General features: G+C 35.2%; 1 protein-coding gene across 7 annotated transcripts in view; it reads left to right on the top strand.

Moving 5' to 3' along the window:
* The window catches only part of CDH18 (cadherin 18), a 988,723-nt gene that overhangs the window by 201,725 nt on the left and 761,025 nt on the right, over positions 1–25,973 (top strand). For 2 of the 7 annotated variants that reach the window (XM_082453745.1, XM_082453748.1), the window contains exon 1: positions 6,038–6,605. The exons of 4 other annotated variants lie outside the window; for them this stretch is intronic. The gene's annotated coding sequence lies outside the window, so the exon portion shown is untranslated. Of the gene's footprint in view, positions 1–6,037; positions 6,606–25,973 lie in introns of those variants that run through there. One more of the 7 variants, XM_082453747.1, reaches the window with a different exon arrangement.

Below are 25,973 nucleotides of genomic sequence, written 5' to 3' on the forward strand. Positions count from 1 at the left end.
TGTTATCAGAAACAGGTACTAACATAGACCTTCCTTTTGTAAAAGTGAAGTGGCATAAAGTGAACTTTTGAAAGGCAGGGGATACCTGTAATCTAGTTGAGGATGTTAAATGTGACCATCTCATATTTACTGCAGGATGGCACTGCTTACCATCTTCTTTTGATTTAAAATGACTTCTTTCTTGTAAGTTTCTCTTTAGTAATTAAATGTATTTGTTGTTTTTGATTCCAAGTCTGATGACATACAGATTAACATTTTCTGTGTTATAGCACAAAATGCTTGTGCAGTGAGTCCTTCAATTTTATACTAAAGTCCTTCATTTGAATTGGTAACATCAATGACTTAGACATATTTGTTTTGTAAGAGAATGAATGAATGAACAATTTATAATCTAAAGTATACTGATGAAGAGAGTTTCAGAACTAAAAATTGAGGTAACTACTCTCTTCTATTAGTACTGACTTTTAGTTCTTCTTTGAATACATATTTTGTCTATATGTGAACCTTAAAGTTTCTCAGTATTTTATTGTGTGCTATATATTAAAATAAATTCATTTACAGTTAAATACTCTATTATGATTTAAAAGCATTCTGTCTTTGAATGTGTATCTTAGATTTAAAATTCTTATGGGTGGAAGGGCAAATGAGGTCTTTGAAGTTCTTGCTGTGTATTTCCTAATTAAAAAAAAAAAAAATTTTGCACAGGTCTATATAGAAGCTTTAGCTATATAAAATGTAAAATAATAACAATGGCAATAATATAACTTTCAATGCAACCATCTAAAAATGGCAGACTTAACAGATACAGATATGATGTTAGCATATTTAATCTGCTATGTGTGTCATCTTGAACATATGCCCAACGGTTGTGATGAAGGGTAAAACCAGGCTTTATGCTATTACTTGGATTCAGTTATAAGGGATATTCCACCCAGAGCAGGTGGCATTGTATGCACTGTCCTATATAAAAATCTTGCCATTTGGCACCTAGGCCCTGAGGCAGAATTCCAACCAAATTGTCAGTAGGAATGACGCCAACCTAACAGATGAGCGGAAGGCGCCAAAGCTGAGAGTCCATATTCACGTATCAAATGTGTTTACTTACAGCAGGATTCCCAGTTATACGTCTTCAAACATGTTCAGAAAAACTGTGCCAACATGAAGAGGTTGCCCTGCCTTTAATCCCCCTAGATCAAGGATTAACCTTGAATTTATTTTTAGAGATGCAATTTAGCCACAAACCTCTGTTATCTTTTTAAGCTGGAGGAAGAATAGGTAGTTTTGGATTTTTTTTTTTTTTAAGATTTATTATTTATTTATTTATTTATTTATTTTTGGCTGTGTTGGGTCTTCGTTACGGCATGCGGGATCTTTGTTGAGGCATGCAGCATCTTTCATTGCAGCGTGGGGCTTCTCTTTAGTCGTGGCATGCGGGTTTTCTCTCTAGTTGTGGCATGCAGGCTCCAGGGCGTGTGGGCTCTCTAGTTTGTGGCACACAGGCTCTCTAGTTGAGGCGCGCGAGCTCAGTAGTTGTGGCGCCTGGGCTTAGTTGCCCTGCAGCATGTGGGATCTTAATTCCCTGTCCAGGGATCGAACCCACATTCCCTGCATTGGGAAGCAGATTCTTTACCACTGGACCACCAGGGAAGTCCTGGATTTATGCATTTAATTGCTCAATCCTTACTCTGTTGTTTATCTGGTCACTCATTATAATAATAATAATTTAAATGCCATTAATTCAAAATTTTGTGTTGATTGTATTCATACTAAACTATTGTTTATGAATGATACAGCAACATAACATATAGGACTAATTTTTTAAAAGGATGAAAGTTGATTTCCTTAATATTCCCACAATATTCACTCAAAGCTGTAAGTAAGGCAATGAATAATTACCTACATTTCACCTTTACAAAATAGTGAAAATTAATACTTCACTGGGTCATTTTACCCATAGATGACTCGATGAAAATGTGTGACAGGAATAAATTGCAAATATTTTGTTGAGAGACTCAATATGATGGTTCTTAAAAATCTTGAGGGGCTTCCCTGGTGGCACAGTGGTTAAGAATCCGCCTGCCAATGCAGGGGACACAGATTCGAGCCCTGGTCTGGGAAGATCCCACATGCTGCGGAGCAACGAAGCTTGTGCGCCACAACTACTGAGCCTGTTCTCTGGAGCCCGCGAGTCACTACTACTGAGCCCACGTGCTGCAGCTACTGAAGCCCGCACGCCTAGAGCCCATGCTCCACAATAAGAGAAGCCACAGCAATGAGAAGCTGGCACAACACAATGCAGAGTAGGCCCTGCTCGCCGCAACTAGAGAAAGCCTGCGCGCAGCAACAAAGATCCAATGCAGCCAAAAAATTTTTTTTGAGTTATTTTTTTAAAATATGTGACTAGGAAATGTTTTAGAGAAAACTGTTGGACAATTACTGTGTTTACTAAAATGGACTAAAATGTATTCCTACTTGAAATTTAGTGGCTGTATAGTAAAATGTGCTGAGACTAAGTCTGATTCATAAAGGTAGTTAGTACACTTAGATAGTGGTGTTCTCTTCACATAATTTAGCAATTGACAGGGCAACAAAGTTAAAAAAAAATGCAAGTATTTAAAGGCCACAGTTTACAAAGAAAATAAATACTAAGAGAAAGATCATTCTTTTAGCTGTTTCCAGTGTGAGAACAACATGAACTCTCAAAAGGAAAAATTTCTGTAAAAGTAAAGCTTCCAGCTGCTTTATAATCCATATGAAAGCCAAATGCTAATCTCTAGATTGTTTTACTAGATTGCCTCAACATAAGATGCCATTCTTATGAAAAACTTTATGATTTTGTTAAATAAGTAAAGCATGACAGTTATAGGAATCTTAGACAATAAAGATGTGCACAAAGAAAAATGGCTATCGAATCACTCCAAATACAACATCAGTCTTTAAAATGCAAATATTTTGTGCTATTTGTACATGTGTTCATATTAAAGTGAGATCACATAAAACGTATTTAGGTACTGAAATCTGTTTTTTATTTTTTCGCTTAAAATATATTGGTACCATCTCCTAATTTAAAAAATACACCTATTGCATCAATTTCAAATTAAGGGTATATTTCAGGACACTTAGATTGTTTGTAATTTTGCATCTTTAAAAAGAGAAACTGTATAGTTCCTTTACTGTCGCTTGGATAACATGTTTAAGTGTTTTCTTAGGTTCTGACCCTGTAGATGGTATTGCCTGACTTAATGTTACACACTTTTGTAAGCATTTTGAATTGCCCTCCAGAAAGTTAACTCTAGTAAAAACTCACACCAACAATGCATGAGAATGAGTTCCCCTACAAAACAAAAAACACTAGCTGTAATCAAAAAATTTTATCATTTACCATCTGATAAGAAATAAATAGAATGTCATTCAAAATATTTTTTCTATTATTATGAATGACTGAATTATTTGGCCTAGGTTTTATTGGCCAGTTTTATATTTTGTGATTCCTTTATTTGAATGTAAGATCCCATGGTAAAACGTTTATTTTGTTTTGTTCAATTTTCATCTCCAGTAACTAGAACAATTTCTGTAACATAGGAGGCACTATCTTCAACTATTTTGTTTAAATTAACCATTTTTGAAGCATCATTTCTGTTCTTTGTTCATTTTCTATTGGCATGTTAGCGTGTGTGTGTTGATTTGTGTTTTGTGTGTTTTTTTAACTGTAAAATTATTAATCTCTTGTCTGCCAAAAATGAAAGTCTATTTTTTTTCCAGTTACCTGAAATATGTTTATAGCATCTTATCTGCCTCCTTCCCTCCTTCTCTTTCTAATTTTTATTTTAAAATATATACTGTTAAATAGCTCAATCTGTTTCCTTTTGCCTTTGGAGTCATACTTAAAAATCTGTCATTTTTAAAAGATGTATATTTAAATCCACGCTGAATTTTTTTTTCTAAAAATGTTAGATAAATATAATTTTCTCTTAATTTCTAACCTGTTATCCTAACACTATTTATGAATTAGCTCCTTTTTCCTGAAATTGAGTTATATATATATACTACATATATTAAATATCTAGGAATGTTTGGCCCTATTTCTCTAGCTTTTGATCTATTCTATTGATATGACCATTTTTCCCCTAGTACCTTGTAGTTTTCACTCAATTGATAATGTGTTTTAATAGCTGATAAAGTCCTCTTTACTCTTGGTTTCATCTACATGCTGTCTAAATTTTAATAAATATTCATTAAATATTAATTACTCACCTTATTCTTCATTAAACATGTTTTGAGTTAGTCATCTTAGTCATTTTTTTCTTCCATAAGCATTTGAGATTTATTTTGGAGGGAGTGTTTTTTTTTAATGCCCTACTTGTTTTTTAAAAGAATGTTAGTGCTTTGGTTAGAAAAGCAATTATATTCCAATAAAGATGTTAAAAAATATATATATTCCAATTTTAAATCAATAAAGGATATATTTTGCAAATAAACATATTTTGTATTTAGGTTAGGAAGTTACCTCCATGTCTGTTGTGCCAGTCAACCCGCAGCATTACTTAAATTTAGCTATCTGGAGTGTGAAAAATCTAAAATGCCATGTGGCTGCCATTTCTCTTGTGCTTCCATCAGTTTGTTATGTGTTTCTTACCTTATTATTAAAAATATATTGGCCATGAGTTGTATGTAAATATTAAGCTTGCTGCATATCCACGTATATGGAGGTAAAACTTCAGACGCATAAGCATTTAGCTACAGATATCTAAAAATAATTTTCCTTTATCTTAAAATACTGTTTTGCAATCAAGAAAATGTATCATGAGGTGGAATTATTTTTCACGCAGGTAAAGTAATCCTAATCATAGTTAATGAGCAATATACACTTTCCAAAGCCTTTTATATCAGTGGCAGACTGAGAGTTTTTACAAAAGAATTAAATGTCAAGGCAAACAATTATAAGATTTGTATGGTCAAATAATACCTTTTAAGTGAAGATAGTGTACTTGAAAGAGAAAATAAGCTCTCATTCAGGTACAGGCTATGCTGAATTCACACGTGAAATGCTGCTTGCAGATGAGTGTAACATTTCAAAAAAGGTATGTTAGGTTTGGAAAAGCCAAGAGAACAAAAATGAAATGGCCAAGGGCAGGCAGTTGTTTTCCTGGAGGATGCCCTTGAAGTTGCCAGGGGTGGGTTGTGGGGAGAGCCACACTGAGCTCCTCCAATTTTGGCACAGATAAATGACAGTATCTCAATCTCAGATGAAGCGCCACATTAACACAACCACAAAATCTGTCACTTGTATTAGTCTAGATTGTCTAAGATGTAAGTATTGATAGGAAATTAGATGTGCGGGACATTTATTCAGGGAAGAGGGAACGGAACCGGACAAGTCTGGAAGAACCTTTGGATGATGATGGAGGTCTGACCCCTTCAAGAAGAGAAGAAAGAAAGGAAGTGAAACATGGTTTTAAGAAAATTCTAGTAAAGGTATCAGGCAGTCCTGAGCCAATGTCCCCACTTAGGGGAGTGTTTCCCAGAAATGGTCCATCTTAGTACATCTCTCATGCTTGGTCATTGATTAGGAGCAGCTGTGAGAATCACAACTTCCATCCTAACGGGTTCTGCATCTCATAAGGCAGCAACTGAGGCTGCAAGTCATATATGTAGGAGAGCCCATAGATGTATTGTCATAGCAGCCAAAGCATTTGACACCTGTCCCCCCCGTGTTTGTCCTTCCAATCTGGATGCCTTTGCTAAATCTCTTCTATACAGACTTTCTGATTCTTTATTGAAGTATAAATTAAAAAGCTCAGGGGTCAAGTGAGAGAATAAATACGTGTTGTTACATGATTAAAGTGTATGCACAGTGCGAATCATATAATATATAGTTTGGGTAAATTTAAAATAGACATATTCAAATATATCCTGAGTAAAGAGGATCCTCTCAATTTAAATCAGTTAATGTGAAATTTCAAAGTGAAAGCTCTGTATGTAATTAGACAACAAAGTGCCACTAACCACTTTTGTTATATTTTTAAGTGCTTCTTTTTAATGTATCATTTATAATGTTTTGTTCTTTATCAAGGATTTAAAACTTTCTGCAAAACACTTCTGAAAACTCTGTTTCAAAGTAGATTAGCTACTTTAACTTCTGTTCAAAATAATGTAGTTACACTTTCTTTTAAATAAGAGTTTAAGTTTATAACTGATGGAAGCAGGAAGCTGATCACACTTCTCCTAAAAAAAGTGAATTTTTAGAAAAGCAAATTGACGAAGAAACCATTAAGAACTCAAGAGTTCTAATCATGGTGGGCAGGGGACTCTATAAGCCAGTGGTATAGGGAAGCCTGTCTAGTTTCGTTCCCATTCTTCATCCCTGTGGGAGAAGGGATGAAAGGATGCAGGAGCTCTTGGGGCACAGCTGATCCAGAGTGCCAGAAAAGACAAATTACAGCTTTCAAGAGGTGGGAAATAGTCATGGAAATGAATCACCCTTGCTAAGGTGGTAATGGCTGATCGTTGTGTGAGAAACAGTTCCAGAAAGACTTCGTTGCCAAGAGCCTGAAGGTTAAGGAAAAACATCAGGAAGAATTTCTGACTGACAACCTGAATTCCAGGTGAGTCAGAAGAGAACCTTGTAATAAAAGGCTATATGTATGATCAGGGTGAATTAGGAAGACAAGTTAAATAGGATTTAAAATTAATGTGCTGCATGTATATTGTCATTTCCTTAGTGAACTGGTTCTAAGGAGATGATAACCTCTTTTATGAATTTTGAGTTTACTTAATTTATTAATATATTTTAATTAAAACACAAGAAATGGTGTATAACACCCTATTAATAACCTAAAATTTGATAAGGTTAGCCATCTGTCTTCCTGAAAAGCAATCTCTGAAAATCCTAATTCTGCTGACAAACACATGTTTGCAAACTGGAATCTTGGACACACACGCTTGGGCACTTAGAGGGGAGCTGCCAAAAAGGAAACGAGGAAAATCAAACTTCAGTTATGAACGGAGAATCAATGCAGAGAGTGTTATAACTTACTCATGTATGAGGGACAGAAGACTGTATTCTAGTGGAACACATGAGGCCAGGATAAATCAATGACTGTTATATATGACCTTCTTTCAATAATTAGGGGGAAAAAATGAATCAAAAGGAAAAACTATCTCATTATTCTTTGTGATATATTTAGAGAAAAAACAAAAAAAGCATGAAGGCTTACATAAAATGTTCCTTTCCATTAGTATTCATAACTGAGATTGTTTTAATTAGTGTTATCCAGTTTTATACGTTCCAGCTTGCTATATTTTAAGAAGATATTTAGCAATAAAAATGTCTGAACAATTAAAAAATATAAATTGCATCAATAGCATCAATTTAAAAGACATTAGGTTCATATTTCTATACATAAAATTCTAATATTAAGATAATTATGTGTATTTAACCACTTGCATGGAAGATTAATGTAGATGATTATTGCATGTTTTTGATAACTGAATGCAGTGGGAAAGGGCATGGGTATTGCAGTCATATCCGTGTGGAGTTAAATCCTCTATATACCTTGTATTCAATATCCAGATCCTGTCAGAATTCTGATTCTCTAACTAAGCTTCTACTTGCTCATCTATGCTATGGGGAAAATGATACCATTATTGTAAAAATTGGGGAAAAATTTCCGTGACTGTTTTTGAAGATATCAGCCCTCATGTGGTAACTATCCAACAGTTGTTTCCTGCATGTTGCAGAATAAGACTGAGTGCTGCTTTGTCTTATTTTAGAGCCACCCTCTAGTTAACTTAAGCTGTTGAGCTTTGTTTTTATGAGAGAGCTGAGGAACTGTCATTTCTTCCTCTCTCACTGCCACTTTAGCCTTTTTAGGAAAGTTTGCCTCAGTGGAACTTCTGGGTTCCATACTTCCCAGGGCTGCATAAAAATTTGAAATATCATAGCAAAATGACACCAAAAAAAACATAATTCAAAAATATACATGCACGCCAATGTTCATCGCAGAACTATGTATAATAGCCAAGACATGGAAGCAACATAAATGTCCATCGACAGATGAATGGATAAAGAAGACGTAGTGTGTGTGTGTATGTGTGTGTACAGTGGAATACTACTCAGCCAAAAAGAAGAATGGAATAATGCCATTTGCAGCAACATGGATGGACCTGGAGATTATCATACTAAGTGAAGTAAGTCAGACAAAGAAAGACAAATATATGGTATTTCTTATATGTGGAATCTAAAAAGAATCATACAAATGAACTTATTTACAAAACAGAAATAGACCCACAGACATAGAAAACAAACTTCTGGTTACTAACAGGGAAAGAGGGGGAGGGATAAAATAGAAGTTTGGGATTAACATATACACACTACTGTATATAAAATAGATAATCAACAAGAAGTACTGTACAGCACAGGGAATTATACTCAATATTTTATAATAACATATAAGGGAAAAGAATCTGAAAAAGAAATATAGATATAGTTATATATGTATAACTGAATCACTTTGCTGTACACCTGAAACTAACACAACATTGTAAATCAACTACACTCCAATAAATAATAAATAATCAGACAACAAAAATATAGATTTTTATCTCACTAATAGCCATCCAGTAGTAGCATAACTAGATGGCAGGCAAGTCACTGAATCCTTCATTTTCACAATGGACTTTCATATTATGACCATTATATGCTGACACAACTAAATCTTATCTTTCACTAGCCAAAATTGAATTTTCGTATAGCAGCTGGTCAAAAAAATATTTGAACTATTGGATAGTGATATCATCCAGCCAACAGAGCTCATAAAGTTTGCAATATTGAAAATTAAAAAAAGATATGAAGAAATAATTAGGTGTGCTGAAAAAAGCCACATCTTCAGTGTCAGTCAGATGGTCTGTGCTTCCATCTCTTCAAGCACTTCAAGCAGAAATTATCTTTCCAAAAGACAGATGTTGTATCAGTTATACAGACAGATTTAAGAAGAGCTCATTTATAAATGGTTTGTCTTTGTAATACCACCTTAACCCTTAAATAAACAGCAGGCGGCTGTTGATGTTGCCTTTACTGAAAATAAGATATTTGCTAGGAAAGCATTTTATGTGGTTTTGTTAATTCCTTCAGCAAGTGTTTACTGACTATGTCCTATGTGCTAGGCATAGTTCTAAGCACTTGATACATAAGTTAACATAAAGGACAAGATCTCTGCCCTCACAGAGTTTACATTCCAGTAGAGGGAGACAGAAAATAAACAACACAAATACAACACACACACACAATAATTTAAGGCATTTACATAACAGGTTAGAAGGGGATAAATGTCAGAAAATAAAGAGGTGGTCAGGGAAAAGTTTGTACTAGGATTTGCAACTAGGAGCTTAAAAACTCCTTTTTTTTTTTTTTTTTTTTCTGTTCCAAAATGAAAAGATTTAGAAGTCCATTGAGGTAGTTTTAAGTTTTCTTTCTGTTCCTTTATCATCTTTTATTATAAAGAAGCTAAAAATTTGAACAGAAAGAGCACCTCTAAACCAAATAATATTCTGAATGGCTCAGGTAAATAGTGTAGTTTTAGAAACTATTCATTCTTCCTCATCTTCTCATTTTCCTTTTTTCAAAATTCTAAGCTACCTCCTTCTATCTTATTCTTCTGTCACAGTCCTAAAATGTCTGCCTCCAGAGGGCACATGAATAACCATAAAGATTCTTAACGTGATCTCCTTGTACAACTAAACCCATGAAAGTCATGAAATATGGCAATGTCAATTCATCAGTGCACAAAGAATACCCATGATATGAAATCTGCACAAGACAGTTAATCCATGATTGGATTATATATTGGCAAGCTAGGGATAATATTTTATAAAATATAGGTACCTTTATGCAATGATATTATACTTCATAATATCAATACATTTATGAAGTGATATAATAGGTAATGTTTTGCTGGCCTTAATGATCAGAAAATAGAGTATATTTTACATAGGGAAATTGACATTTTTTCTGTTTCTATAATTATCTAGCAACAATATTGTTGGAGATAAAAATCTCTGGGACTGAGATTTCTCTGGATTAAATTAAATAAAACATATCAGAAAATGTATGTATCAAAAATCACTGAATCCTATTTTATTTTAGGATTATGTTTGGTTTTCATTGTGTATATCAACATGAAAAGTTGGCTGCTGCTTTTAATGTGTAGCCAGTCAAAGGAACTATGATGAGATGAATATTTCAGCTTAAAAAAAATTGTCTTCTAATATGAGTCAACATTAGAAGAGATCAGTAAGCAAGGAGACCCCTTAATGAATCCTTGTCTTACATTTTGAAAACCACATATCTAAATATAAAATACATAAGAGCTCCAGTTTTCTCTAGAGCCAGACTTCGCTATTTCTTTTCCAATATAGCTGGGTGAGCTATATTGAAAGGATATGTCAGCCTTTCTCGCTTGGCTTTGGTCAACTGTGACACTTGCTTTAAGACCATGAAAACTGCTGTGCATGGTGCTATATGCAAATGTGAAACATATGAAAATGTGAGAACATAATTTTACATAGCACGATTTCAAGCTTTATTATACTGTCTCTAGCTCATTGCTTCTTAAAGGATCAGAAATGGAGTTGAAAATATATCCCACTATTTGTTCTATGTTAATAGTTATCCGATATGATTTCTTCCTAGCTTTGAGACAATGTATTCTGACATATCTTTTGAAAATTGGACATCTGCAATGGAGTGTTGTATATGAAAGAATAGCATCCATTACATTTATAGATAAGCAGCTAAATCATTATATCTTGCAATCTTTGTGTAGTCCAGATGTGTGATATACTGATATTACATTCTTTTCATGTTGTTCCTTACTCTGAATACATAACCCAAGACCTTGTCTTCAATAATCTACTGTTTTATCTTTTATCTGCACATTTGAACTCTAATGTCTGCTGGATCAAACACTTCCTTTCATTAATAAGATGAAAAGATTTTCCATCTATTATTCTCAATTTAAAAAATAAACCAGTGTATTGTGAAGATTAGAGGCAAAAAGCCAGAGATTCCAGAGTATTCAGTGAGTTCTACATAATTATCAGGAATGTATATTGCATTTGAACTTGAAGCACCTTACAGTAAAATTTGACTTTTTGTCTTGAAAAAGGCCCAATAGCATGTTAAAAAAACAAAGAGAGAAAAGAAACACAGAAAAAACAAAAAACTTGCCTTCAAAGTAGTGCTGATTGGTGTAGATGTTTAAAATTTCAGTGATAATACAAGAGTAAAAGAAATTCAAAATGACCTTTAGAAGTTATTTTTGTTCCTTAGCACACCACCAAACCCTTACTTCTATTCCTTTATTTATGGTACAATGTATGAAATCATAGCATAGATAAATAAAAAGATCAACATTGAAGTACTCTTCCTTTTTGATAATTACATGATAGCTAACTTCAATGAGTAACGTTTTCCTATAAAATGTTAATATAAATCTCCAAAACAGAATCTAACATTAGTAGAGAGCAAACATCTTCTGAAAAATAATTCTACGCATCCAAGGAAAAACATCTGTGCTTTTTGGACTTTATATCACAGGAAGTAAAAGCTTTAGGAAGTGTGTAAGAGATGAGTTTTTGTTTTGTTTCTGTTTGTTTTCTGAGGATGAAGGTCCAGAGAGAATGGTTGTCATTCTGTCTGCTGCCAGAGAAAGGGGGGCCTGTAAAACTATGTCAGATTTAATGTTCCTTAAAAAATACTCGAGTCTAGAGGCTAGCCTTGTCTCATCCTTCTGTCTCTTCCCTTAATGATTCCATCCACTTTACATTGTCTTGTTTTTCATTATATATTCTTACTTTTGAAATGCTGTTTTCTGAGTATGGTACAAATTCCTTCATTGCTTTTACTCCTCTCTGATCACCTGTTCAGTTTCTTTCTTGGGCTCATTTCACGTCAGATTTTTTTCCTATCTTTGTCACAACAAATGATCTCCCCCCACATGTATACTGTCAAGCAGTCTCACTCCTAAAAGCCAACATAAACTGATAAGGAAATTAAAAATGTTTTGCCTTGCTGCCTGTAGGCATTAAGACTTCACTGATCTTTTGTTAACTGGTTTGATGATTTTATTCTGAAGTCTTCCTGTCAACCTACTTTTTGCATCATTATTTTCTCTTACATTGTAATTGTGTACAAGGCCGAGATTTGCCTACATGTTTGTCTTTGAACATTGCAATTAAGCAATTAATGGACGTCTTTTCTTGTTAATGAGTTTGTTCCATGCGATGCAATCTCATTTCACATCCAAACATACTTGGGAGGGAGGTGAGATGTTGGAAAAAGATTGCATAATTTGCTCATAGTCACACATTTATTAGTAGATCTAGAGTAGATGGAGAGGGCTTTCATTTTTTTTTGTCATTTAACAGCAAAACATGTTCGTTCAAAGAAATAGTTGGTAATGCATAAGTTTATTCATTAGGGGGACCTTTATTTTACTATTTTATCTGATTTTTCCTTTCTAAAAAGCACCACCCCACGTAGATCTCATAAGAAGTGTGCCTCAGCTTTCTCATTTCTAAGATGGGGATTTGTTAAAAGTAAATGTAAGCAGTTTAAAAAATATTCTTTCATAGTGTAAAATAATATATGAATGAAAAGTGCCATTAATATCTTTTCTTGAAAGTCTGCCTTAATGTTTTTCCTATGTATTTTTTTCAATTGCTTGGTTATATACTTTAATTCTCATTTGTTTGCTAAAGAAATATTTACTGATATGCTACTATGTTTCAGAGACTCATGGGTGCTGAGAATACAGCAGTGAACAGCAGATAAAATTCCTGTCCACTCTAGTGGTAAGACTCAGAAAAATAAAGAAAGAAATTGAAGCGTGCATATATTAGAGAATAATAAGAGAAATAAAGAAAAATACAGTGGCTGTGAGGCTTAGGGAGTGATGAGGCAGTGGAAGTTTTCCATTTTTAATAAGAAGATCAGGGAAGTCCTCCTTGGGAAAATGGCCTTAAAGAAAAAGTCTGAAATAAGGGTGATTATCTGGAGGCAAATTATAACTGGCAAATGAAACAGCAAAGGCAATTGTCCTGAGACAGTAGGGTACTTGTCTTATTTGAACAATAAGAAGACCAGAAGTGTAATGTAGCTAGAGAGGAATAAGGAAAGAGTAGTGGGGCATAAAGCCAGAGGTGTGAAGTGGGGAGTGTCATGTAGGGGCTTTGTAGGATTTGGACTGTGACCCTCCCTGTGATATGATAGGAAGCTATGGAAAGTCTGAGCGAGGTTCACGCTCCCTATTGTGAGATCAAGAAACCAAAGAGGAACAGAAAGGAATCAAGAAGACCAGTTAGGAAGCTATCACCCATTGGCTAGGTGAGAGAGGTTGATGGTGTTGACGAAATGGCAGTGAAACAGGCAAATTCTCGATGTGTTTTTAAGATAGAGATGACAGTATGTCCTGATGGGTTTAATGTTGGTGGGAGAAAAAGAGAGAAGCCTAGAACATCTACAAGGCTTTAGGTCTGGAAAGGTGGAAGAATGGGGTTGCCCTTTATTGAGGTGTAGGAGGAGCCATTTGTATGTGGGGGGTTGGTAAGTGTGATGATGGTGGTATATGTGTGTGTTGGGGGGAATTTATAAAGTTTCTTTTATTGATAAGTGTAATATAATTATTAGATCAAGTTCTCTAGTCTAGACTATTACCTTCCTTCACCCCGTAAACAGTTGTCAGTTTCTTTTGATTTTACATTGGTCCGCTCTCTGGATCCCATGCCTCCTTTCTATACTCACTGCCTAACATTGCCCTTCAGTCCTTCTTGCCTGAGTTATTAAAACAGCCTCTGAATCTTCTCTCTGCTACTCACCATTACTCTATCGTGTTCCTCTCAAGCACTGAAGTCAGATTAATATTTTGAAATGCTGTAGAGATTATGACGCTATCCAGCCCAAAGATGTTCAAAGACTCACCTTCCTTTCCCTACACGTTTCCTATCCTGGTATTCAAGATATTCCAAAATCTGACCCCAAACTTTTATCTTTTAAATTTACTTGATATTAGTACTCATCACTAATTACAATTCTGTCAATTGAATAGTTCCTTATGACAGGAATAACCAACTTCCTCCTTACCTATCAACCCATTTTCACTTGACCAAAACCCTCTTCATTTGAGGTCAATGCTAATTCTCTCTCCTTAAAGACATACTCAACTCCTGCCACCAATAGGGAGTAATCATTCTCTATTCAAACTCCCATTTTTAATTTTTTTATACTAACTATGTCCATTAGTTTAAAGTTGTATCTTTCCTTATAAAGTGATTCCTCCAGAGAAGATCTTACTTGGCTGGAAAAGATAATCCAGGTAGAGATGGACCTTTCTTTGGTCAAGGTGTACAAATTGCTGCATAACAGTATAACCAATACTGGTTTTTAAGACCAATGCAATCATACCACTGCAGTCGATGCCAATTAAATTCTTAAGATATTGAATGCATTTGTTTTTTAGTTTCACTTGCCTCATTTGAATAGGAGAAATGAAATTGTTCATAATATCAACAAGATTATCTTTACAAATGGAAAAGATGCAGCATTTTGATCCTATATTGTACCCATGCAACAGTATTCCTATGATTGTGCATCTTGAGATAAATTTTGATACCCATTAGATAAATAGGCCCCATAGTCAAAAGGAAGCAAAGACTTAAGTTTTTGGCAGGAATGACCTTTCACTACAAGAAATATTTTTAAAATTTTTTTTAAATGTTTGTTTACTCTTTTTTTTTTTTTTTTTAAAGGGAACGCTATTTATTTATTTATTTATTTAGGCTGTGTTGGGTCTTCGTTTCTGTGCGAGGGCTTTCTCTAGTTGCGGCGAGCAGGGGCCACTTTTCATCGCGGTGTGCGGGCCTCTCACTGTCGCGGCCTCTCTTGTTGCGGAGCACAGGCTCCAGATGCGCAGGCTCAGTAGTTGTGGCTCACGGGCCTAGTTGCTCCGCGGCATGTGGGATCTTCCCAGACCAGGGCTCGAACCCGTGTCCCCTGCATTGGCAGGCACATTCTCAACCACTGTGCCACCAGGGAAGCCCAAGAATTATTTTAAATGTCTATTCTTATCACCAAAGACTTAGTCTAAAAGGAGTAAAAAATCAATAAACCTATTTAAGGATGGTGAGACAAAGTAGATGACATAGTTGGAGCATTAAGGGCAGAGGAAGATGGAAAGAGAGTGCGTTAATTTGGACAGTAAAAAATAGCAAATATCCTGCCATTTTAAATGTTATTAGGACCAAATCTGAAGAAGTACATAACCTTTCAATGAGCCCAAGTTAAATATTCTAACTTAAAAATAGTATAGTTGTAGGAATAATTGCAGTCAAATTTGCACAATTATCAAATAATTGTGATAGAAATCAAATAAGCAGGTTTAGAAATAAACTCAGATGATACGAATGCCACTTAAAGGCTTCACTGAACCAAAGCAAACTTTGTTCATCACAGACTAGAACTTGTGGGCAGAAGGGCCTGAAGATGCCCAGGATCCTTATTCTTTAGACCCAGTGGAGGCAAGTACTTGACCTACAGGATGACTGGAAACATCATAGGGGCTGGACACTCTGCAGGCCTCTTTTCCAGCAAGAGACCTCTCTCGTTTTTATTTTTATAGGGCGAGCTTGAGAGAGTTCTTGATAGAAGCAAGACAAAAACAGTATGTATTTGGGCACCAAATAGCCTGAACTAGGATATCAAATCTTTAAATGTGTTACTAAGAATATTCGAAGCATAGACCTTAAGACTACAGGAATTTGGAGTCAGCTGTGGCTTCTTCAGCAGGAGGGAGGGAGAGCCCCCTGTCTCAACTATCACATTGGCAAAGAAAGTGCTCCTGGAGCCATATGTGGACAATCCTGCTTGTCTATCTACTAAGCCCCTCTGATGAAATGTCAGAGCCAAGGCTAGGGCTTTTCGTAATAACCAGGCTGCAAGGTGAAGAAGAAAGCCACTGGTGTCAAAGAATGTTGGATCTATGATAGGCCTTTCAAAAAAAAAATCGATTTCACACCTTTATAGGCCCGAAGAGGTGAAAAGGTTTGACGAAGGTGACTCAGCAATCCTATCACTGTCAGAACCTGGATGAGAAGTGAAATCTCTTTTTGTTTTTTCCATACAATCTTGAATGAAATCTTGCGCAGAAAGAAAGAGAGAGAATGAAAGAGACAGGAAGGGAGGGAGAAACGGAAGATCGAAGAAAAAAGAAAATAACAAAAGTAACTCGGCATGTAGTCTACTTTAATCTACATGAAAAGACAGCCCAGAGGATTGTTAAATTCCAGAAATTCAGATCTTTATTCTGGCTATGCCTGAAATTCCCAGAGTTGACAAATGTTAAAGAAAAATGCTTTCTATCCTTAATCTTTTGCATATGTCCACTCTTAATTCTTAGCCTTAGCCCAAACTTCTGTATCACTGGGCCTGAATTTCCTGAAGTGTACTTTGTAGAACATGAACTTTATGATATACCAATATTAATAATACTGTCTCAGGAGACAAACTGGGGGGAAACCTGTAAAAAACTAACATTTCACTCAAATTGATTGCCCAATTCTACTTCTAAAAATAGCAACAGTCCTCAAAAAATTTACCTTTTGGTTATTTAATTGTCCTGCCAGGATGGTTACTTCAGCAACAGGGCTCCATTGCAAATTCTGATAATTAATATAAGCAACTATTTAAAACATAATAACATTATTTTTATAGAGGTAATAAAATTCTGATAATTACACAAATGTAAGTTTACTTCATGAAGAAAGATCTTTTTATACATTGTTTTAAATTCTCATTTGGGAGTTTCTCAGATAGTTATTTTTTATTATTGGTACCCGGATTTTAGTTGCAAGTTTTCTATTTATGAGAAATGATATTGCACTTAGCAGATTTTATGGCACTAAAATATCCAGAATCTACTCTAGCTTCAGTGACATATGCTATATGAAATATGTATATGTTAGCTTTATGAGACATCATTAACTCCTTGTTGGAAAATATTATAGTATATAAGCAGACTAAAATTCAAGGCTTATTCTTTATGAGCATTTTTTCCTATAGGTTATTTTTCAGAATATTTAAAATAATATTTGTTTAATTCAGTACCACTTGTTCCATTTTATGTTCTCTGTATATTTTAGCCACAAATGTAGTTTGATCAAACAGAAACTTTGATAAGTTGAAAGTTGCAGATATTGGAACTACCTGAAATTCAATACGACTTCAAAAGAAATAGATCAATAATGATCTGTAATTTATGTGCCTTTGTTCAGCCATTCTGTACCTACCACAGAACCCTCTGCATTCACTGTCTTTCTGATATGCATTATTCAAGGCTCAGTGCATTTGCAAATGCTCACTGAAACCCTCAGGAATGTTCTCTAGCTATTAGCTCCTTTCTTTGGGTGGGGGGTTGGGGGGTTATTAAAGCAGTTATGTTTGTAAGGATAAACATGATTTAGAGGTTAGAGGAGATAGCTGACATTTTTAGTTTTTGATGGCTCTAAAACTTGTTTAATATGACCTATCTTTACCAAAAATATAAGCACATCGTACATATTCTAATCTCTGAATTTTAACTTAAAAGGTAACTATACCTACACATCTATAAATATAATTCAAACATATAACCAAGTGTCCCATCCACTTGACATAGTGCTGTCAATATGGGTCAAATTACATTAACTCACCCATTGTCCCACATACTCACATACAGAGAGTAATAGTTAATCTGGCCATGCAACTGTTTTTCTTTTAACAACAACATAATTTTATATTCAACTTCAAAACCTAAACAATGAAAGTGTGTTTTTACTCTATAAAACGTATTTGTTTCCATCCTGAGATGATTTGATTCATTCATATTTTTTTTTCTCTAATTAGTCCCTCATTGCTACCACAGTCACTTCCAGCTGAAGTTAAATTTGGATTTGGAGAGTTGAGCATGATATCCAAGAATAAATGTAAAGACCAAGGGGGTTGTTTAATTTAGAAATAACAAGTTGGATTCTTTAATATGTAAATAACTGAAGCCTTCAGAATTAATGATCACCTAGATAGCAATTCTCAAATCTCTTTACATATTGAAATCATTTGGGATACTTTATACAAATATAGATGCCCTGTATAGTAGATACATGCTGTACTTGGCCTTTAAGGTACCATGTGCAAGTATGATATAAAAAGATCCCAGGTGATACTAAATGTGTTGATAATTTTGAGAACCTGTGATTTGGATGAGATTATACGCGATCATTGAAGCCATGACTCAGGGTGAGATCCCTTAAGAAATGCATCTAGACTATAAAGTGAAAAGGGCTTAGGAATGAGCCTGAGCCTTTCGTTCCAAAGGTGGGTGGAGACTAATGATCAAGCACCAAAGATTAAGAAGAGCTTCCTAGCAAAGGGGGAGGAAATCCTTGAGAATAGCACTCAGTAACCAAGAGAGAAGAGTGCTTCACGTTTGTCATAGCACTGGCCACTGCTGACAACACCATTAAAATGAGGGTCAGCATAGAATTTACAGGTGGCTTTGGGATAACTGTGTTGTTGGGAGCAGAAACCAGATTGCAAAGGATGTAAAAGGCAAACGAATAGAAAATGTGGACAAGAGAGAATGTGGATTGTAAAAAGGAGGGAGATGTGTAGTCAGTTGAGGAAATGGAGTTGAATCTTAAGAAAGGTGATTTTGAAGATGAAACCCTTTTATAGGAACATTTTGGCAAAAGCATCAGAGTACACCCAGAACTGTCTGTAATGACAAAAGACTTAAAAATGACCATGATTAAAGATTTGATGAAAGTTCATAATAATGCAATTGACAAGGAAATTTAGTTACTTCTGAGATATACATTTTAAAGTAATCTTCAAGGAATTCATGGAAAAGACTTTGACAAGTACAGGTTTCTGGTAACTGACTGTACTGCTGAACTGAATGAATAAGCATTCTCAGAACTCTAATGGAAAACTGATGAACTCATAAAAGTGCTAACAAAAGATCAAGATGAAAAAGAAATTAATTACCTGGGACTGAGTGAACTGATGAGGATGATTATAATTTTTGTGACTTTCTGTTTGAATAAAAAAAAAAAAATCCCACAAGGACTCAGAGGCAAAAAATATACAAATCAATCTTCACTGCAAAGTAAAGGAGCTGTTACAGTGGAGGATTACTGGACTGAATGTCAATATTATGACATAGTATGAGTGTGTTTCGTGTTTGGTAATTGCAATCATTGTTGCTTTTGTTTTGGTCATCCATTTACAATGCTTGGTGTCAGCTTATTTATCTCTTGTAAAAATAAAATACAGTGTGTGTGTGTGTGTGTGTGTGTGTGTGAAAAAAAATACTTTTTAAGATTCAAAAAAAAAAGGTGATTTTGTTTTTAAGATGGAAAAGATAAACATATTTAAAGTGTTGAAGTAAGTGATCTAATGAATTAAAGATAAAAGAGAGGGAAAGTAAACATGATAGTGTAGAGGTTCCTAAGAAAGCAGAGAGGCTTGTGGTTGTGATGGATAAAGTTAGAGGTGGAGACGCATTTGTTTTGCCCTAATCATTATTTGTTGCTGTTTCATATTCCATTTATCAAGCATCTAAGATACGACAGGTGGTGAGTAACCTCTGAAACAAATAAAAAGAAAAATGAGACATTGTCTCATGCCTGTCCTAAAATGGGATATAATATACAAGAAAAATCAGATACCTGAACAAGTTACTGTGATATGATGGGGCTTCTAATAGAAACTCAGGGGATGGAAGGATTCGGTTCTAGGAGGTGACCAGGATGGCCACACAGGGGAAGCCTCTTAAAGACTGAATTAATGGAGAAGGAAATAGAATAAGAGCATTCATCAAAGAGAACAGATATTATTACTTACCAGTTTTTAAAATATCTGGTCACTACCAACAGGGGACTAGAAACTTTACATGCCTTGTAAACACTTAGTTCTTTGAACATGGTGAGGTAGGTGTTATTATTCCCAAATTATAGATAGAGGAAGCTCGGCTCAGAGAAAGTAATTGCTAAAGTATATAGATTTTAGAATTAAACGCTGATTGTCACATAAATATAAAATAATTACAAGCTGAAGATTTATTCCACTTATTAGTGAGGAAACCATTGAAATGTCATAACTGGTTCAAAGAGAATTCAAAGTTTTATATACACGCACATAGATAAAGAAAGCTGAAATAAGTGTATTCATAGATGCTGAGTTGCCTTTATTTCTTTGTTTGGTTTTGTTTCAGCTAAATTGCCTTTTTTTTTGGTGGGAGATTGAGTGTCCCTCCACCAGATAGAATTTACATATCCTTTGGACTGTGAACAGCGTAGAGCTATCACCCCCAACCATCACCAACAGAATCATCTAGCGCAGACGACTGTGCTAGACAATGGCTAGTTTTCCGCTGGAGACCTCTAGTAATATTTTGGTTCATTTAAAAGATTATCACACACCCCAGTGTTCATAGCAGCACTATTTACAGTTGCCAAGACATGGAAGCAGCCTAAATGTCCACTGAGAGGTGAGTGGATAAAGAAGACGTGGTACATATATACAATGGAATGTTACTCAGCCATAAAAAAAGAATGAAATAATGCCATTTGCAGCAACATAGATGGACCTAGAGATTATCATCCTAAGTCAAGTAAGATAAAGACAAATATCATATGATATCACTTATATGTGAAATCTGATAAAATGATACAAATGAACTTATTTACAAAACAGAAGTAGACTCACAGACATGGAAAACAAACTTACAGTTGCCAAAAGGGAAAGAAGGGGGAGGGATAAATTAGGAGTTTGGGATTAACAGGTATACACTACTATATATAAAATAGATAGCAAGATCCTACTGTCTAGCACAGGGAACTATATTCAATACCTTATAATAACCTATAATGGAAAAGAATCTGAAAAATAATATATATGTGTATATATATATATGTGTATATAAAACTGAATCACTTTGCTGTATACCTGAACATTGTAAATTAACTGTACTTCAATAAAAATAATGGTTAAAAAAAAAAGAAAATAGAAATTCTCAAAAAAAAAAAAAAAAAAGAAGCATTTTGATTACCCACCAGTGGTATATTAGTAGACCATGGGTTTTTGGAGAAAAATAAAACCTGACTTTTTAGCACTTGCCTAGGGGAAAATAAAAAAAAGAGTATCACAAGTTTTTCCCCTGTAAGTGACTTGCTCAGGCTTCAGAGAGGATTTGAATGTGTCTCCTGAAATTATAAAATTCACAAATTCGACTCAGATTTGAACTGATCTACTGTCTTATACACTGAGGGGTGATGGGTTTGGTCTCTTCTTTTAAATTAATATAACATATTTGGAGAGTAGCTAGTTCATTTTAAAACACGCTGTCTTTTAGCCGTAGAATGTTTGCCGCAGCAAAACGCAGAGGCCTGAACTAGGTTCAGCGCTGCTACCTCGTTAGCATGTTGCTCTAATGGCTTTAATTGGCCCACTTCTCATGAGTTTAGCTATATAAGCATTTCCATAAAACACTCTATTATAAATGTTCAAGTGAATTAAGGTGTTGAGCTCCAGGATTGTGGATATTGTGAAAGAAAAATGAATTCTTAGATCTGTGTTATGCATTTCCTATACAGTTTCCTGTGCTTGCAAATAATGACAACAAAAAGTGTTTAGAACAGAGTTGCTTACTATAGACACAGAGGAAACACAAATTATCTCAAATACATAAATGCAAAAGAACTAAATCTATTGCTACAGTATTTACTGGATTTTGTGAAAAAGGATTTCTCTCTGGATATAATGTATATTAAAAAGCCAAAGGGTGAGAATGTGGTCAGTTAGGTATGATATTTTCTTTACACTGAGGTGGAAAAATTATCTTACTATCTGTGTATTATACTGAATTTCAAGCACATAAAGCAAGCAAAACGCTCCTTGGGATAAAAGCAGCTTGTGCACCGTTTAAAGCCAAGTATATTCTCGTGAAATAGAATGGAATCGCTTTTAAAAATGTATAATATTGTCTCTTAAAGGCAAATGCTATGCCATTCACACGAATTATAAATGAAGGACCCAGGTTAAGGACTAAAGAAAAAAAAAATCAGTCTTGAAATTGCACTCACAAATAGCATCGTTTCACATAATTTTTAGGTCTACAGATCAGGGGCCTGTCTAATATTAGTATAATGCACCACAGGCTGTACAGCTAAGTTATATTCCAGTGAACAAATATAGGATTTAAGATATGTCATCTCAGTGATTGTAGCTAGTCTTAAAATATGTTAATTTTCCCCATGATTGGCTTGTTTTCAAGTGCCTGATCCTTTCATTCACCACATGAATTACCTTTAAGTACTTATTCACATCTGGGATGGAATACAGACTGTATGACAAAGATCATCTGTGTCTTAACATTTCAACCTGCTTTTATTTTTGACCTATTCCATTAATGACAGACTCCTGTTGCATCCAAGGATATTCCATCTAGATTTTATATTAATTAAAATAAAGGTTTACTTTTATGTTTTGACATGCGGTGTTACAAAAGGAATCAAAGTCACTGGCAAACATCTTGCAAATTGTTTCAATTATTCTATTTACTTTAGGTAGTTAGCATAACACGTTTCTTCATGTAGACTGTGATTTCAAAGTGCCGCTATGAAAACCAAAACAGAGCAGTTAGAATTGCTCTGTCAAGCTACTTTTTGTCAATTCATTGCATTCTTTGAAGAATTATTTTCTGCCTCCGTCTCAGTTCAGCGTCTCTAATTAATAACTTATAATAACACAATCTTGTAATAATTTTAGAAGGGAGTCTTGTTTAAAAGAGTTGAAATGCATTGAGTGTTCTCGTGCAGGACACAGCTTAGCACGTCATAGAGGCAGTTCCATTTGATCCTGACCATGACCCAGCGTTAACATGTCCACTGAGGAGGACGAAACTAATGCTTCAAGACTTAAGAATGTTTTCCTTAGTCAGACAATTAGGAAATGGAAGAGCCAAGGCTCCCCCCATATCTGTTCAACAACAAAACATGGATTTTATTTAATGTTAAATTATATACGATGTTATAGGATGGATTTACATCTATTTTCTGGGATCATAGGCAACTTCAGTTTTAGATTTCTTTTTCTTCTATCATTGGCAGCAATAGTTATAACTACCCACAATTATAACACTGATTACTATTATTATGAATAATTAGTGTTTTATATACATTCAGTCTGTTCAAGTGGATTCATCTGAAATCAATGGCTTCTACTTAGCGGTGCAAGATACAGCATCATATCTCCAGATTCTTCTATGTTTGCAGTAGGAAGATGGTGTTTACCTTCCAACCATGCCCTGTTTTCCTGCATAAAATGTGTTCAGTCATGGGAAGTTTCCTGCATGCGTCTGCTTAGTTAAAGCCTATAACCACAGAGAATTCCTCATAAATCATAGCATCTGTATGCTGGAGTAAAATAAATTTCGAATATACATCAGAAAAGCCTTGAAAACAGATTATGAAAAGAACAGACTTGGAGTAAATTAGTGGAAACAGGGATTTTCTTTTAGCCATGCTGGGGGGATGGGAAGAAGGTTGAGAATTGGTGTTGCTTTCTTATAAGTAAATAATAGTTGGGTCTTTTAAAGTCACGATTAATGATTTTGAGTGCAACCATCTTCTTTCTTTTATTTGCTTCCTCTAGATGCATAGGAGACCATAGCTATGATTCTCTCAATAATGCATTTAAAGGAAAAGATAGAAAGGAAAGAAAAAAAAGTAAAAGGAGAGGAGAGAAAAAGAAAAGAGAAAGGGAGAGGGGGAAGGGGAGAAAGGAACAACATAGTCTTATGAGACGAAGGGAACTTGAAAAGTAAATTTTACTAATCACAGAAACATTGTAGGAGAGAGGATTGCACTTTTTTTTTTTTTTTTTTGCACTTTTTTAATATAACAGTCAAGACCGTTTTATTAAAGTGAGATGAAAGTTCGATCTGAGGATCTGAGGGGAGGTTTTGTTTCTCCCAGAGTTTCTGCTTGGCTTTTCATTTGTCCCAAGCTAAAAGAGGGTGGGTAGCTGGAGGCAGCTTATAGCTGAGGACCAAGACACCAAATCCCAAATGTCACAAGGGATCCCAAATCCCTTGTCCCTGGTGTCAGACACACTAATTCCAGGCAGAGTTGCAAAGGAAGTTGATAATGGCAAGGGATCAAGGGGATTTTGAGCCTGAAGAAGGTAGTTTAGGGAACTGTGTTTCAGAAGGCTGTTGATAATCCCAAGCACAGTTCCCTCCTTTACCCTCTCAGAGTTGGAGAAGGCTCCGGGGAAACTCTTGCTTTAACATTAGAATGTGATTCTAAGCATAAAGAATTAAAGCCCACTCGCTGAGTATGCTGAGCTTTAGAACCTGGAGAATATGCCTGACGTTTCCAGGGCAAAAGAGAAAGCCAAGGAGAGAGAGGAAACAATGGAAAAGGGAAAACGACAAGCCTGGACTTCTGTGAAATATGTACTAAGTTTAAATCACTGAGAGGCTTGTCAGGGGACGAAGAGATCTCCTCCATGGCTGTGTAGAACACTAGCCACTAGTGCTGGCTGCCTGGGGCAGAGTCTGCTAACGGGAGGCACGGAAAGAGCCAGCATCGCAGGATCAGAGCTGAGAGGTGTCTGCAGCAGAGACACAGTGAGCGCCCTCTGAGAGACAGGATTAGGCACGCCGGCCTCTTTGCTGTCTAGCAAACGTGTTACAGAGGGAAGGACCGCAGAGAAGCAGAGAAATCTCAGCTAGAAATCTGTGGACAGTGAGTTAGATAAGGATGCTTGAAGTTGACGGAATAATTACCTGACTGAAACCATTTTAAAGTGAGAGTGACTAGAATATCATAAAATAGCAACATTAACTTTTCCTCGACCAAACAAATGGGACTGCAGAAAGAAAATTAGATTCAGTTAAGGAAACAGTTTTAGGTTTCATACTTAGGTTTCTGACTGTGCAGCTTGTTACATTTATGCAGAGTCACTTCTTTTTGACTCACCCCAGAAACGTGTGGCATAGTACTTTCTGTGTGAGAACAGAAATGATCAGAAATGATCTTAGTTTTGGACTTACACTTCAAGAAAACCAATGTCTCTCTAAGAAAAAGTGCCTGTGGGTAAAAGAAAACTAAAGAATGTTAGAGTCTGCGTGGCTGTTGATTTTATGATTCTTAAATATATCTTCCTCCATCAACACCGACTCTCAACAAGCACATTCAGATCTTTATGCAAGAGCAAAGCCAACACAAAGATTCTATGGAATGACAAGAACAAAAAAGGGGCAATGTTAATACAACACAATTCACAGTAACAAAGAGGTACTGTCTCCGTAGTGTCCTGGTATATTTAATGCAAGGAATTACTAGTAAGTGCCTTTGGAATTAGAATATAACAATCATACAGACATATATCAAAAGTCCAGGTTTGTCATGTCTTTATCAAGGTTAATTAAAATGTATAATCAGAATGTAGAATAAGTGATTAGAGCATCAAACCAGCAAAGCCATTCATACATTGACTGTACCTACAATCATTGGTCTCTAACTTTGTTCCCGTATAATGATTTTTTTCCCAGCACTGTATAAAGCTTCTAATTACAAAAGTGGATGTGCAGTTTTGTAGACCCCTTTTGACAAAGTCATGTGTATAGATAAATTTGGGTGGGCATCTGAAAGTTGCTAAGTATTTACACAGACCTCAAATTTTACCCCTATTCCTCTTTGGTGACCATATCAGAGTTTATCATTATAATTAATGTATTTTATCTTTAGGAAAGTCAAATCCCTAAAAATGCAAATATGCCTAAAGCAAACTGTATATTAGCTTTCAATTATTCACAGAGAAAAACAAAAATAGGTAAAAATATAACAAATGTAGATGTGTTCTGGAAGCAAAGTAA

The sequence above is a fragment of the Balaenoptera physalus genome (assembly GCF_965194825.1).
Source record: "Balaenoptera physalus genome assembly, chromosome: 3".
NCBI lineage: Eukaryota > Metazoa > Chordata > Mammalia > Artiodactyla > Balaenopteridae > Balaenoptera > Balaenoptera physalus.